This window comes from Platalea leucorodia, assembly GCF_965183815.1.
Source record: "Platalea leucorodia genome assembly, chromosome: 11".
NCBI lineage: Eukaryota > Metazoa > Chordata > Aves > Pelecaniformes > Threskiornithidae > Platalea > Platalea leucorodia.
Genome location: NC_138833.1, coordinates 7,108,562 through 7,124,507, shown reverse-complemented (window position 1 = coordinate 7,124,507; position 15,946 = coordinate 7,108,562). Strand labels below are relative to the sequence as shown.

At 48.8% G+C, this 15,946-nt stretch overlaps 1 protein-coding gene across 3 annotated transcripts in view; it reads right to left on the bottom strand.

The window, feature by feature from the left end:
- Positions 1-4,981, bottom strand: part of CTNNA1 (catenin alpha 1) — a 120,022-nt gene extending 115,041 nt beyond the window's left edge. The window contains exon 1 of one of the 3 annotated variants that reach the window (XM_082324558.1): positions 4,902-4,981. The gene's annotated coding sequence lies outside the window, so the exon portion shown is untranslated. Of the gene's footprint in view, positions 1-4,875 lie in introns of all 3 variants that reach the window. The other 2 variants (XM_082324559.1, XM_082324557.1) reach the window with 2 other exon arrangements.
- Between the last annotated feature and the right edge of the window lie 10,965 nt (positions 4,982-15,946).

The following is a 15,946-nucleotide window of genomic DNA, read 5'->3' as shown; positions in this document are numbered from 1 at the left end:
CAGCTACAGTAATCAGATCGCATCAAGTCCCCTGTGCACGACTTTCAGTTCACTGTTCAACTTCTTGTCCTTTAAATGAATAAATAATTTAAGTTTAAGATGCTTAGACTCTGAAACGCCTGGACATCAGGTACTGGCTGAAATGAACTTTATGGGAAGTTGTACGTGAGGTTTATAAGAGACTTGTCACTTGCATACATGTCCACAGTCCATCATGAATCATCCCAGATCTTGAGCAACTCTTCAACATCGAGCAATGAGATTCTCTAGGTCTTTAAGTCATGATAAAGGAAATTAGTTTTAGAAGTATACATTACAAGGACATACTTGCAAGAAAGCAGGTACAGAACGGGCAGCTTGTACATTTTGATTAGTTGCATTTACACACAGGAACACCCACTTGTACCTCCTTGCTTCTCAGCATACCACCAGTTCTGTCCTCTGCTATTCAACAACGCTGTTTCTGACTTTGTTATTCTAGTCAACTAAAAAAAACCACAGTTACCCATCTATGGCCTCAGCTGAAGATCTCAAGAGCACTTTGCAAAGATGAATACTGACCTGCTCTGCCTAGAAAAGTACCCAGAATAAAACAGTGAATGAAAACTCTCTGAACCCTTGGGGGAGTGAGAAAGGCAGTGGAAGGGGGGAAAAAAACCCACGCATGGCATTAAGGCCACATGTTCCAGATAGCACTAATTCTTATTGACTTATTAACTGAAAAGAAGCAAATATAGTATTTATCTAAATGCCCTCTTGATCTTGTGCTGAACAACAGCAAGGACAGAAGTGACTGGCCTACACTCTCTCCTCATTTCCTTCAGTTACTTTCCAGGAAAAGAAAAATTAAAAAAATCTTATTCTCCTGATCCTTTATCAGCTATCCACAAGCTCACTAGTTTCAGTCTCTTTAAGTAGCTGTTGAAGGCTACTCCAGAACAGGGTACACTAATGGGTCTACAGCATATTCTACTCTAACTTCGACTAACATCTCATTTGCTCCTCAACATCGGCTCCACACAGAAATTCTTCTGAAGCATTACAGCCATACGCATACCTGTTCCATAACAGGGCACAGATAGCTTAGAAAACTGGGTGGTGTTTGGAAAGAAAGCACACCGCAAGCTTAAGTTGTATCTCATATTATCAACAGTGAAATCCTACCTGCTACACTGCTGCTAGTTCCTTAACTTCTTTGCTCTCAACCCCCTCACTGCCTTGGAAACACTACAGGAGTTTAACTCGCTCTTAGATTGTAACGTACATCAACACTCCTCCCTCCGTGCATCATTCAATGTATGAAAACATCTCCTGGGGAACCCATCGGCATCCAGCTTGGTTTCATGTTCTCAGTACTGTTCCACTCTCTACCTTGGTAACTGTTGGTCCTTCAGCTATAGCTGGCCTCAAGTTTTCTTTTTCCATCCATAGGTGCCTGAACTTAAAGCCTTTCAAAAGAGATTCTTAGGAGTCTAAATGATTAATCAAGTAGCTGTCTTGTAAATTAGAAAAATTATAACAGAAGGGAATGTCAATAGATTGGGGGAGAATTTCCCTTTGCAAACTATGTTAGTTTAGATCTGCATATTTAATAACTTGTATCACTTTATAAAGCACAGGGGGAAAAGGTTACTCCTCTCTGATTCCACCAGAGCTATTTATAAACACATGTCAAAGGACTAGCAGATGTTTTCCATAGTACATCTGGGATTAACAGGCAAAAATATGTAATCATGCTTAGCGAAAAGGTAGCTGGCTCTTTAAATAAAAAAAACGTCAAGGAGGAATTATGAGTCATATTTAAGTATCAGATTTGCCAACAGAAGAGTCTATACTAACCTATTGCACACCAGAAACCAGAGTTAACACCCATTCTCATCCTGAATGGAAGATAACGAGTCTGTGTCATTCAAGGAGAAAGATCCCACTTACAGTTGTGGTGATTGCATTCCTCCAGCAATTCCTTTACCTCAATAAACCTATTTGCACCCAGCTCTGCTTTCCGGCACAGCAGGTCACTCTCAACACTCATCTTTTGAGCGTAGCTCCTTCAGTAAGGGTGCTGGTACACAATTTTGTGGTTAGGCTCTATTTTAAGTCTCAAACGCTGGATTAAAATAGTATGGAGTTAAAAGTAGTAATTATCAAACATCTGCACTTTCTCTAAAGATGCAACTCTGTTTAACCAACGCATGAGCTATAAACGCACGGAATAGAGCTCTTCCAGATTAGCTATAAATTAGGGTGAATTCCCAGAGTAGTAAAGGATCCAAATCCTCAAGGTTACATTAAAGTTCCATGGCACAAGAATTTGAGCGATTTCCAGTTAAGGCACAATAGTAGAAAACAACAACAGGCATACATCACCGTGTTGGATGACTGTCTCAACATGGCGCTGTCCTAACAAAATACTACTCAGTCCTCTTTTATTCATCATGTTTCCTTTAGCGTCCAGCAAAGCCAAGAGATGCCAGTAGAACTGAATACAGCAAGTCCTTTAACAGAAATATCATGGCCATGTAGGTACTCACTCTAGACTAGCCTTACTAGCCACCTATGATAAGTAGACTGGTTTTGTCGCTAAATATTTTTGTGAGCTTAACTAATTCCTGCATAAGAAAGGTAATTCAGAAATCAAATAGTAACAGCAGATATAATTTCAAGGCAGGGCTGAAGACCCACTAAAGTGCATTTCCAGCTCAAACATTTCTACTGATGTGGATCCTTTTTCAAGATCAGTTTCTTGATCTTACAGCTGCAGAAGGAAGATACTCACACTGCTGGAAAAAAACCACAAATTACTTTTCTATTACATCTTTCAGCTAACTTTATCAGACCAACAGAAGCCCTGCGAAGAAGCTGGACATTAATGTCTGCCATTACATATGTCAGCACAGAAATGCTGATGTTTCCCAAAGCTTGAGAATTTATTGTGAGGTAAATGTTTATGTTGGTATTTTAAATCATCAGTTTGGGCAGGGTATTTCTAATCTCTGCCCACTGTGCTCCCCCCTGCCACCTTGCGTAAACTGTTAATCTCTGATGCAGAGGACTATTATTAGAGCTGGCTGAAAAAAAACCAAAGACTGAAGGCATGTTGTTTATTATGAAAAAGGTTAGGGCAAAGCCTTTTAAAAAAAAAAAAAAAAAAAAAAACAACTAATAAGCCTTTGTCTGTTTCTCCCAAGAAAAGTCAAAAAACATTTCCTTGATGTTTTAAAAACTGTTTCTCTGTAAACAAAAAACAGTTAGTGACTCAACATAAAATTATGCCCTTTTTAAACAAAAAGTTTCGATTCAGCAGGGAGAAACAAGCCCTACTGAACACTTAACGTGGCCTTAGCGTCTCAAGACAAGCCAAAGGGTACCTGAAAGACCGCACATATTGTAAAGTAAGTTGGGCTTTCACCTCCATTTAAACCCAAACCTGCCTACAAACCAACCCAGGAGCTGAAGAAGACCAAACCAAAACAAACCACAGCCTTTAGCTGGGCTTGAAAGTACTGGAAGCCTGGCATAGCCAGCAGGACTGAGGATGTGCATTAGCACAAGAGCCTCTCCCACCTCCCCGCTTCCCCACTCACAGGGCACGAAAAACGCAGGAAACCAGGAACTCAAGCACCAAGAATACCTTTCACACAACCCCCATCTCAAAAAACAAAAGACAAAGGAAAATTAAAAAGGGGGGGGCGGGGAGGCAGCAAAGAGCTCCCAGACTAGTTCAATACAGATAACCCAGACATGCCTTGAGTCATAACTCTGAAAGCTGGAACGAGGACAGGGTCACGGAGGCTCACACCCCAGACTGGGCGAGTGAGGGATCGATGGCCCTCGCCAGAAGACACCCGTCGCCTCCTGGGCAGGGCAGGCAGGCCAAGGGCAGACAGGCAGGGAAGCGCGCCTTGACCACATCCAATGCTTCACTAAATATAAGCGCGCCACACGCTTTCCTGCAAGCTTTCAGCCTTAAAGATTTCACATGGTTTGAACCAGTGTGAGTCATGAATCAAGGCCAGCTGATGCTCACTGCCCAGCCACCCCATGACTGCAGCAGGGACAAGGGTCGTGCATAAACCGGCGGCTGAGAGTTGACACACTCTCCCTACTTTTTGGCTGTAAAAAGTAGCACACAACTTCTTGTCAGCGAAGGAGAAGCACTCGCTTTACTGCACACTAGCAGATTAGAGGTGGGTGTCAAAAAACGCGGCAGAGCCAAGCTAAGGAGAGGGGGGTGTTCCCAGGGAAGAGAGGCTGTTCCGTGGACCGAAACAGAGACACCAACTCGAGCGAGAGGGAGGATGCTCGCTCCAGCCGCGCCGCCGAGAGAAACTCGGGGGGCCGAAAGGAGAAGGAGGCTCACAGCAGGGCCAAGACCAAGCCGGTGCCGCCGGCCGGGCGGGCAGCCCAGCCCGCAGCCGCCCTGCCCGGCCCACCGCCGGGGAGCGGCGCCGGGGCGGCCCCGCCGGGCTGTGCCCGGCTGCGCGGGGAGGAGCCTCTCCCCACAGCCCCGCTGCCACCGAAACTTCTCCAGAAACCGGGCTCGTCCGGCGCTTTTCCTCCGGAAAATCACGCTCAGCAACCCAAAACACAGCCGGCTCCCGCCCGGCCCCACACCGGCCCCCAGCCGCCGCCCCACACCGGCCTGGCGCAGCGCGGCCTCCGAGCGCGGCCCGGGCCCACGCCCCACGGGCGGCGGCGCGGCCCGCTCCTCTCCGCCGGGCCGGGCCGCGTCCTCTGCCTCCCCCCCTCCCAGCCTCCCGCCGCCCCTCACAGAGAACCGGCGGCCGGCAGGGCCCAGCCCGCCTCACCGCTCAAAACTTTCCAAGTGAGAGAAACGGGGCGGCGGGGCCGCACCCGAGGACCCCACAACTTTACCGGGGGAAGCAGGAGGATCACCTCACCGCCGCCTAACTCGCTTCGGTCCGGCCCTCGGCCGCTTTGTCTCTCTCTCCTCTCTCCACACCGCTCCCGTCCCGCTGAGGAAATCGGCTCTTCCGGCCGCCTCCCCGCCCCGCGTTCCCCGGCCCGGCCCGGCCGCTCTTCCCGGCACCGCCCGCCGCGCCGCCTCCGCGCCCTTCCCGGCACCGCCCGCCGACAGGTGAGGGCTGGAGGCCCTCAGGGCGCTCCGCGGGTCTCCCGCCCGCCTCCAGCCCCTCCACAGAGCCGCGACGTGGCGGGCTTCGTCCCCTGAGGTGAAAAAGCAGGTTTCCCCTCACCCCCCCCCCCTCCATTCAGACTCTCCGAGCCCGGGTGGACGTCGTTTTTTGAAGGCAGAGTCAAAAAAATCGTAGGTCAAAACCTGCCTTCGTCTTCCTGAGGTGACGCGGGAGGCGAAAGGTCTGCGGAGAACCGGGAGGTGGCGGGTCCTGGGTTTGTAAATCAATGTTTTAATAAACCTAATTACCTTCTTGAGAGATGTTGCTTTTAGGAAAACTCTTGTTTTCATGCAAATGAAATAACAAGAACACAGAGGAGGAGAAATCCCAGAGGGCCACCAGAGCCCCTCAGAAGAGACGGAGGTTTTAGGGACGCAGCCTCAACCCAGAGAGGTCGGTTTGCGGGTGGAAAGGGTTGTCTTCGAGCAGTAATTCATTTCAAAGTTTTCTTTGAAAAGTCTCAGCCCCTTGTGCGAGAGGGACCGTTTTTATCCTACGACAAATTACTCTGGGATTTTTCATGGCGTGTTTTGAGATGGTTTTTAATACAAATGTCTCTACAGAACTTACACTTGTGCTGGATTGTAAAAACAATTTCATAAATTTAATACGTTTCATGACTCATTTGCCAGCACTTCTGAGATACCTGAATCTACTCACTCCATCCTTTGATATTAAGCAAAACAGAGGAGATTGGGCAACCTACCAGGGAGGCAGGTTCATTCCAGGTACGTAATTTAGCCGAGGGAGACGGGCAGCCCTGCAGATTCCCGAGGGGGCTGGCCCCCCAGGTCAGCCTCACGGCACAGGCACACCATGGTTCAGGACTGTGACTTTCCTCCGGGTCCTGCTTCAATGGCATTAGCAGGGCTGTGTTTCCTATTTTTGCCGTACTCCTACAAGCCTTTACTGCAGGAAGACAGACGGTGTCCTGCAGCGATTTAGATTGCATTTTTCCTTCCTGCAGGTTTAATCCCAGAAAGGGATCCAAGACAAGGAAATAAACGGAGTACTGTTGTTTTACAATCCAGAAAGAAAATAGGGATCAAGAGTCCAACCTTGTCGGTGAGCGAAGTTAATCGGAAGAAAGTGAGATCTGTAATTATGATACTGACTGAGATACATGTTATTAAAATAATATAGGGTCTTCAGTGCCTTAACAAACAGGCTGTCCTCTGGAAACACAGAGCAAACAGATTTTTTAAGCTCTTTGTATTTCCTGCTTGTACCAAACCATTAATATTTTGGTGTCAGTTGCACCAGGGATTCAAACTACTCATTTCTGATCTGTAGCATACTCTCAGTAAAATTGAGTTTACACTTCAATAGCTTCCTTTCTTTCATTACTCCTTTTAATATCATGTCTTGGCCTCCTGTGGTGGCTTCCCCATTCGGCAGTTCCGCACGTCTCACATCCTTTCAGGACAAAATGTCAGATTTAAAAAAAAAATCCCTTTTAAAACAACAAACTCAAAGGTAGAAGGCCTGGAGTTGTGGAGAATCACACGTTCTGCACCGCACTGCTGAAAAGTGAGGGAAAAAGTAGGAGATCAGCTGGCAGCCCTGTTGGTTCATGGAGCGAGTTAACAGACTGAGCAAACAAAAAATAATGTAAAAATAGAGCCAGCTAGGTTGAGATTGGACTTTGTCTCTTAATTAACAGCTCTCTCTGGAACATGGTGGCAGTCTCTGTCAAGGAGACTAAAATGCAGGGCGTTGTTTAGACAGGCACCCAGGAACAATAGCTAACACTTCCCATCCAGTAAATGTCATTAAGACAGCATCAGGCTGGCCGGCAGCTTGAAATCTAATCCATTTTCTGAAATGAGTTAGAAGTTTTCTGCTTGACCCCAAATCTCCCTTTTAGCAGTGTTTGTGGTTTTGTAATCCCATTTTTCTGTTTGTTTTTTTTTTTTTTAAATGTTTCTCTTGCCCCTTTTCGCTAGGTGAAAACCAAACATAAACCAGGGGAGAGAACAGGCGAGGAGGAGAGGCCGCCACAGCGATACTGCAGGTAGGTTGTTAAGTGCATAAAATAAACAAACGCTTTCAGTCTCGGCTGTTAGGGCAATTCGAGTCGGTGTAGCACGTAAGAGCAGACCGTGGTTGGCAGTTGCGCACTCCTGGCAGCGTATCCTCATTAGTCAGATGTGTGCACAAGGGCAATCCCTGCCTGGTGCCACCTGAAGACACCCATGTGGGCGTAGTCACAGCAGGAAAGCTGCCCTTTCGCTGTTAAATCCTGGGGTAGGTTTGAGTGCCACGGGGGTCTTGTTTACGTAGCACCTGGTATAACTACGCTGTCTGCTAGTCCCAGCACACACAGGGTATAAATTATATGCTTCAGCTGGAACTTCCTATTTCTGTGACAACATTGCTGAAAATGAAGTAGTTGCTCCGTGCGTCCGTTCGTGCCTGTTTCAAAACGTGTGTTTGATCTTTGTGTTTTTTAAAAAGAGCGGTTTAGTTTTGTTATTTGTGAGAAGTGAGTGTTGAAAGAGAAGTGAGGGGTGCAAAGACAGGACTGCTGGGATGGGAGGTGGTAATGGGGGAATAAAGAGGGAATGAGAGAGGGAAGGAAATAAAAGGAATAAGGAAAAGTGGAAAAGATGTGGAGCGGTGTAATAATGGACGGAAGTCGCTGCAGGAGATGCTGAATGGGCAGCAGTCAACCAATAGAAAAAGGAAAAACTAAAAATATGATAAAAGAGTCTCAGAGTCCAAATACCAGAGGGTTGAGGCTATCTGCAAGCTGATGTCATGCTGTGCAGCAAGGACAGCCCCAGGGCAGCCGTGCTGTGCCACCAGCTGCGCCGACTGCGGAGGAGCAGTTACACGGCGCAGCCTTGTCACCTCTGCTTGTCTCTGCAGGGGTGCCTGTCCCTGGTCTGCCAGCGAGGGGGCCAGGAGCAGGGCAGGGACCTCGCAAGCTGGGCGAGCTTTGCTATGGGGGTTACCCCAAAATGCAGCATCCTCTGAGGACTGGTGGCTCCGATGAAGCCAGAAACGTAGCAAAGTGACAAAATTGAGGGTCTGGCACAAACATCATCTCATGCATGCTATGGCATCGAGTCCTGGGGCCTCCCCAGTATTGGCCTCAGCCTTCCCCTGCAGCTGGGAGGCACCACCATTCCTCTTCAGGGCTCAGATACATAAAGAAGTAAGATCGCCTCCCAGGATCCAGTTAGGAATCAACATCCGCCCAGCCAGGAAGCAAATCCCAGTGTCCCGGGGGCATGCATGCCTCAGGACTGCGTTAGCGTGGTGGAAACACATGTAGGTGGTGCTTTTGGTGGGACTGCAGCCACGCCACCTAAGCTGTACATCGCAGCAGAATAACTAAAGCACCCACCTCGATTAAACGAACCTCAGTCAGGAGGAGAAGGGATTTACCAGTACATCTGCATGTACACTGGGGCTCCTTCTGGCGCCGCTGGCTGCCCGAGGATCAGACCTTGCTGCCCTGATCAACGCTGCAATGCCTCCGAGGTCGGCACAGGCTGTGCCAGCCAGAGCTACAGCCACGGGTGCTTGCTGCTCCAGGCCTTATGACTGCTGCGTAATAACCATCACTGCCCACCCTCTCCAAGAAAAACTGTCTTCTAGAAACATGCCCGGGTTCATACTCAGGAAGCCACCGGATCCTAACCGAAACACTGTCTCTTCCTCCGTCGCCAAGTGCCCCTGGAGCCTTTGGAAAGAGAAACCCAGAAGCAATCCATAACGCCAGCATGGCCACGAGCCCAGGGGCTGCCGGCACTGAGCAGCGTCCCCCCACGCACACACACTACAGCACAGGCGTCCTGAAAAAAACAGGCAGAAACCATAATGAGGAGAAATTATGCTGTCCCAAAAGGCTCAGCATGAACTGGGTTCACTGGTTGCTGCTTTGCCAACTAGGGAACGGCCTAGCTGGCGTAGTTTGCATTCACCTCCAGTTCGCACAGCCTTTGTGTAATAAACTGTCATAGCCCCAGAGAAGGGAACATTCAAAAAAGTGCCCTGAGGCAATGCATAGCAGAAGCCTGAGAATCCTACTGCATGAGTCACTGACCTCCACACACTGCATCTGTTTCAGCCTTTAATTAATAAGGTTTTACACTTCTATGGCACTTTCCATCTGGAAAGATCCTAAAATGCTGTGAAGACTAAGGGCGTAGAGCACCATTGAAATGTGGTTGCTGGAGAGGTGGGACCGTGCAGAGAAGGAAGGCTTAGCCAAGGGCACTGGGGAAAAAAATTCTTAATTTTAAATGGAGCCTCTGTTACATCACTGAGTATTTCATATCCATGGAGAATAGGCAATAAGATTTTAGTTTCTAAGGCACCGCTTGAATAAATAGGCATCATAGATTGCTTTCTTTATCCGGGGGGATGCAGTGCAAAACAAGGACTGGGTGATGTTAATTTAGGGTGTTAAAGGACCACAACTTAAGCTACAAATTTAAACCGTTATCGGATCAAGGCTTTCCTCCCTCCCGATGCATAAGTTATTCCCAAATGCTAGACACAAAGCAGAAGCCAGTGGAGGAAACAAATCCCATGCTGACAGTACCTGACCCTACACACGGAGCACCAAAATCCCTTTCATGCTCCCTGGAAGCTCAGCAGCATCGCACGAGGCTTCAGCAAGGTAAAAGCTGGCCCCAACCATCAAGTGGAGCAATTGAGAACAACGTGGAAACAGCCCTCCTGTCCCAAGGCTGACGTGACCCCCAAGGAGAGCTAGGGCTTTGCTAAACTGGTATGAATCCCTTCGTTTCTGTTTCAGAAGACTACACTAGTTGAATCTCCCTGCTTGTTTGACTTCCCTCGGCAGAGACTTATTTCTGCCGATGAGCAGGGCCTGGCTTGTGCTAAACCAAGGGCAACTGAAATGACTGTCAGCCAGAGCTGGCATCCCTCTTACTAAGTACTTGGCCAAAACAGGCTGGGAGCACTTGGCTGCAAAGAGTTTTCAAAAGAATGTCAAAATTCTCTTTTTCTTAGTGCAATTTCAGCCTATTTTTATCTGCCACTTTCTGGAAGAGATACATGGGCATTGCCACGGCTAGTCATAAACTTTCATTGCTTCCCGACGAGAAATTGCAGTCAAATTACACACTAGCGCACTGGTTTTATGTCTCTCCTGCTTGGGGTATGTCAGCACTGCTGCATTCCCTTCTACCCCCAGCACATTCCTCCCTCCGTGCCGACTGGCGGACATTAATGACGTGCCGCCATAATTAACACACCTAGCACCACATTCAGCAAAAGATGAGTCCTCAGCGCTATGTTAACGGGATGCTGGAGAAATGCACATCCCATGTGTGCCGAGTGGGATCGCTCCCGACTTCTACCTCCACCCAAGCGTCTCTCTTGGCCATACTGCGCTTGAGCTCCACCTGCTACGTTAACCCAGAGCGAGGGCAGGGCTGTGCGCGTACGCTGAGTCTGTGGTTGCACCATATCTGATACTCCCTTCCCTGTCTGCTCCTGCTAACTCGCACATGCCGGGCAAAGCTCCGCTTAGCTCCTCTAGGCACACAAAGAGGTGCAGGCTGGCGTGGAGGAGCACCCTTAATCCTTCAAGTTTCAGCATTTCCGAGGGGAAGGTATTACTAGCAGATGTTAATTATCCCTCTCCCATGAAGAGAGAAATACTTAGGAGCAGTTTTTATACTGTTGTAGTAGCAGGGAAACTGAGGCAGAGCAGGTTAGTGGTCATATCCGCACAGCTCCTACCCCAAGTTCCTATCCCCACTGTTCCCAGCCCTGAATCCAAGCCCAGGACCACGCTGCCTGCACTGCACCAGAAGGCCCTGAGGCTGGAAATCCCAAAACCACGTGGCTTTTTAGGCATTGAAACTTCATCCAAAGGGAGAAATCCTGTCGTCAAGGTGAAAAGCATTGCTACCAAAATGTGATCAAAGAGAGAGTTATCAACTTAAGTGTGCTCAGGAGTTTCTGTTCCAGACAAGAGAGTTATCAACAAGAAACCGATCTTATGAGGTAGCTGCTATTGACAGGGAAATAAAAGGAATACAGTTCTTACCAGACAGACCTAAGTTGCTCCAAATTGCTGTCAGCTTGAAATATCTTGCTGGTAATTTGTTTTCAAATTCTTTCTCCCTAAATTTGATTTGTTGCTGTACAGTGGATGATCTATTCTGCACAGCATCCTAAAGAGCATTCCCATTGTCCTCTCACTGATTGTTTGTGAGCTATCACTTCTGGGAGTTGGCAGCATTTATTATAAAAAAGGACATCATCGCTTGAAAAGCAGATTTTGTCTGAGGATGTGGTATCTGCTGCCATTACAAACAGCAGCTAAGATTACTAGGAGGAAAGCCATCAGGGAAAAATCACATTTCCTCCCCATCTTTGAGCTTGTCCGCGTGGGCAAGCAGCCATGCTGTGTGTCTGTACCCCGGGGTGAGGGAAGAATGGGGCAGCATTTTCTAACAAGACTTGAATAAATCCTTTTACCAGGATCCTTTTTAACCAGGAGAAAAATTAGTAGGGTTTCCCACCTCCTGTGGTATTGTAGCAAGAGGATGAGCATCACACCCAGCAATTTTTTCTGCTGATCTCTGCTCGCTCTTCTGTGAGAGAGGAAAAAGTAACACTGACTTACAAAGCATCCTGCTGGGTTCAGTGATGTCTCCTATGTGGTATGTCTGGGGCTTTCCCATGCCTCTGAATGATCGCTCCCGGCTCTCCAGACACTTGGTCACTGCACAGGATATGTTTCTGCACACTTGACACAGTGGTAGAAATGCGAAGCTCCAGTCTCACCTATCCATCTGGATCCATCCAGCCTGTGTGCAGTTGCCAATCAGAAGAGCAGCATCCTTGCCCTGGCTTTCTCATTCGAGAACATACATGTTTCTTCTCCTGTCCTTGCCCTACTTATCTCAACCCACTTTGCCCAATGGTTTAAGCAAACTCAGAGAAATTCTAGTTTTGGGACGAGGAGCTACCTCGGGTTAGTTACATGGCTTTAAAGCGTGGGCAGAATGGATGGACTCACCTGAGTCCGGCTTGCAGAGCATGAGGTGCCAAAGGGCTGTCTGTGCAGCTTCCCAGAAAATAAAGGGTCTCACCCATCTGTGTGCATAGCTGTATTAGATAAAAAAAAAGGGGAGATAGATAGCGTATGTAAAGGTATTTGCTTATTTCTGGATCTTTCCAGGAAAGCATTGGCAACTTTAGCATATTTCTGCTCACCAGCTTGTTGGCGGTACCCATAGGTGGCATTGCTGTGGAGAGGGCGCTGCGGGCATGATGTCAGGCACTTCAAATCATGCCAAGAGCTCGAGCTGCACTTTGGACAGGTCTTGGTGCCATCCGGAGCATGGAGAGAACTGGAGAGTTGGGAGCTGGTGGAAGGATCACACTCTACCCGCTTAGGCACTAGAAAGCTAATAATTGTTGCAAATGCTCCAGAGCAGCAGAAAACACAGTGCTAATTCAGCTGGCTGTAATTTTGCCACACAGTTTACCCTGACACCACATCAGGGAAAGCTCCACTTAAGCAATTGTAACATCACTGAAAAGATTGAATTAAGAAAAAAGAGAAGGAACATAAACCTCCCACTATTGTTATTTTCAGAAAGCAACAGCAGGAAGAGCCAGTTAAAAGGCCTTGAGGCTCGGAGCTGTTATTCCTCCCTGGAAACCAGCCTGAACCGTGGGGGAGTTCTGCTCCTTGCCCATGCCAGGGGAAATGGGCCTGTTCCCGTGGCAGGTCCCTGCAGAGGGCTACCTCACTGCCCTGGCTTTGGCTGCCCTCGGCATTTGCTTTGCTCTGCCGTGGGATGCTCCGGGGTAGATGGCTTGATGCTGCACCCTGTCCGGAGCAGCAAATCTCCCAGGTGCCACTGCCAGAGCTTGGGACACCGCTGTGTCCTCGAGCACAAGTATTGCAGCAGGGCTGCTCAGGAGGCGGCAATTTTTCCTCTTTGCAGGAGCAGGCTGAGCCTTTCTGAGGTGACCGAATGCAGGTGTCAGCTGGGCAGGACCAGCACAAATCAATCTCTCACTGCTTAAAAATATATATCTGTATATCAGATCCAAACGCTTTCCTCTGGAGTCTTGTGGCAGAAACGGAGTTTTAAAATGCTCAATTATTTACAGCTGAAATGCTGGGGAAAAAAAAAAAACCAAACTCATTTGTCCTGCTGGAGCAGAGTGTGCCGGTCCCCATCACCCACTGCTTGCACAATGCCCGAGAGTAATGAGATCTGGATGGGGTAATGAGGAACAAGGAGGAAGAACTAGTGCCCAAAAGCAGGGTGCAAGCACCCCGAAGCAGAGCCAGTTCACACAGGGACACGGTCAAACCCAAATTATCACAACCCTGAGGTTTGCCAACTGTTGCTTTCATGCCTGGGTGTTAATTATCACCAGTTAGGTGGGGTGGGTGGTTCCTTAAGTACAGGCTGCTTCTGGCAGATCAGGGAGAAAGGACAGGTTTTGTAGACCCACAGATGTTGTGTCGAAGGGATGCTTTGGAGATTTAACAGCTTTTAGGAGGAAACCTGTGGGAGTTCCTCCAGAGGAGGATTATCTGCCTAAACTTGCCTTTTATTTTCCCCCGCCCTGCCCTGTGTTTTGGAAGAGCTGCCACTTGCCAAGGGCCCAGCATAGGGAGCAGGCATCGTGGGTCTCTGCCCAGTGAAGGAAGGGACCATAATCCAAGGTGATGCATGACATAAGGAGCAACAAGAAGAGATGAAAGGGAGAGCAAAGACGAGAGACCAGAGGACAGAAAGACAGCAAGCATCACATGACTGCTAGACAGGGGCTGGAAAAATTTTGTGTGGCTTCTGAACATAAATGAATAGTTATGGCTGTGCAGAGTCTCTCACCCTTACTGAATTCCTCACTGTTTTTGCCTGGTGCTCGTGGACAGGCAGTGGCATGGGGAGAACAATGGGGAGGGATGGTTTGAAGCCAAGTGAAGTACCTTCACTGGCCTAATTTAGGCCAGAAGAAGGGAACCTCCAACTGGGCTCCCCTACTCCCTCCTGGGGAACAGACTCGATCCTCCCCGTCCTGGGGAACATGGACATCGGGAGGGGTCTGAAATCCCGGCGCCTTTTGCTCGGCTGCTTTGTGGTGCATTGCCCTGAGCAGTGGTTACAAACCACAAGGATGATGAGGAAAGTGCCTGTAACCATGGCAATCCTCCGCAGCCGCATCCTTCCCCGCTGCAGCCCTGAGACTGGCGAACATGGGGGCCACCCCTTACCCTGCAGCAAGTGGGAACTGGTCCTGCCACCTGCGTTTTCCAGGGAAAAAGGTGAAAGCCGAAGGGAACGCTCACCCTGGATAACTTGGAGGTGGTCCCAGGGGTTAGGGACAACCATGCCCTAACAGAACCTGACTGGTGCAAACGCCAGCAAGAAGCTCTTTCGGTCCAGTTCTGAGGGAAGCATCGCCCTGCTCTGGCTCCACAGCATTCATCCTTCTTTCACAGCATGACGCTCTGGCGCTCAGGAGACTTTGGGCCACATCCTCCAGTGAAACCAGTAGGGTTACAGCATTTGGCAGCTGAGAAACTGGTGGGTTGGCTTTCTGTTAGGATAAAGCTGTTTAATTCCTTCCCACCTCAGCACTGCCTTCCTGCAACAGCTCCGTTAGCAAGGTCTGCACAGAGAATATTAGGGATTAATGAAACAGGCGATTAAATACAGTTCTACTTAAATTCAATCCCGAGAGGATGGATGTGGAACTGCCCTGCTGTGAATTAAGCAGAGAAAGTAGAAAACATGGCGGGAAAGTGGTTCTGTTTCATTAGCACTCTCATGCCTCATGATCCCAGCGCCTCTGCCCTGGGATCCGCCTTAAGATGCAACGGCAATGCGATGTTGGTAAACCTGCACACACTCTGGTCTCGGCTTGCCACAGCCGTGCCGCAATCCTCTGCCACCACGGCTCCGCCAAAGCCTGGCACAAGTGCTCGTGCAAGGGCTGGCAATGCAATCAGGAGGGGAGAAAAAGGGTAAAACATGACTTTTTATTAAACTACTGCTACTTTCTTGTTCTACTGCTGTGTTTAAAAATCTCATCAGTGCCACATATTCACCTCCAGCACCTCCTCTAAACCACTGTAGCTATATCAGCTTAGCAGTTACCACCGGGCATGGATGCGTCCCTGGGGGATAGTGCAACAGGTACTTTGCGGCGCAGAGCAGCAGCACGTATTTTTAGGGCAGGCGGAGCCCCACAGTATCTCCTTACATTTGCAGAAGCCATCCAAAACCCTGTGCAAGTCTAAAAGTAGGGAAGTTGGGAAGAGCAATTGTAAACCCCTTCCAGTGAGAGCACTTCAAATCCATGGCTCCCAAAGGGCTCAGCAGCCAGCACCATTATCCCCTCCTTACAGACGGGCAAACCAAGGAAATGATTTGCCCTGTGTAACCCAGGGGAGCTGGGAATGCAGCAAGATCCCAGATTAGGGAAATCTCAGCCCTTGGACCATAAATGAGTCATCAGATGTCAGCATCAAAGGCTATAAAATCCGAGCCCTGCTGCCCAGCTGGCCTGTGCAGTTGGGGATGTCTTAATGCTGGCAGGCCCGAGATGCAGTCAGGACTGCCCAGCCCCATGCCCTCTGCTAGCAGCTTCGGTTTCCTTCCAAGAGCCCAGGATAAAAGCTTCCCATGAGCATCACTAAAATTGTTGAGAGCAGATAACTCCAAACCATCCATCTGCTTGCAAGTCTCCGCTGACCGATAGCCACGAGAGCGTGCACAGACTGAGCTCCCTCCGCTCAGGAGTAGTGGTGCGGTGCCCACTAAAAC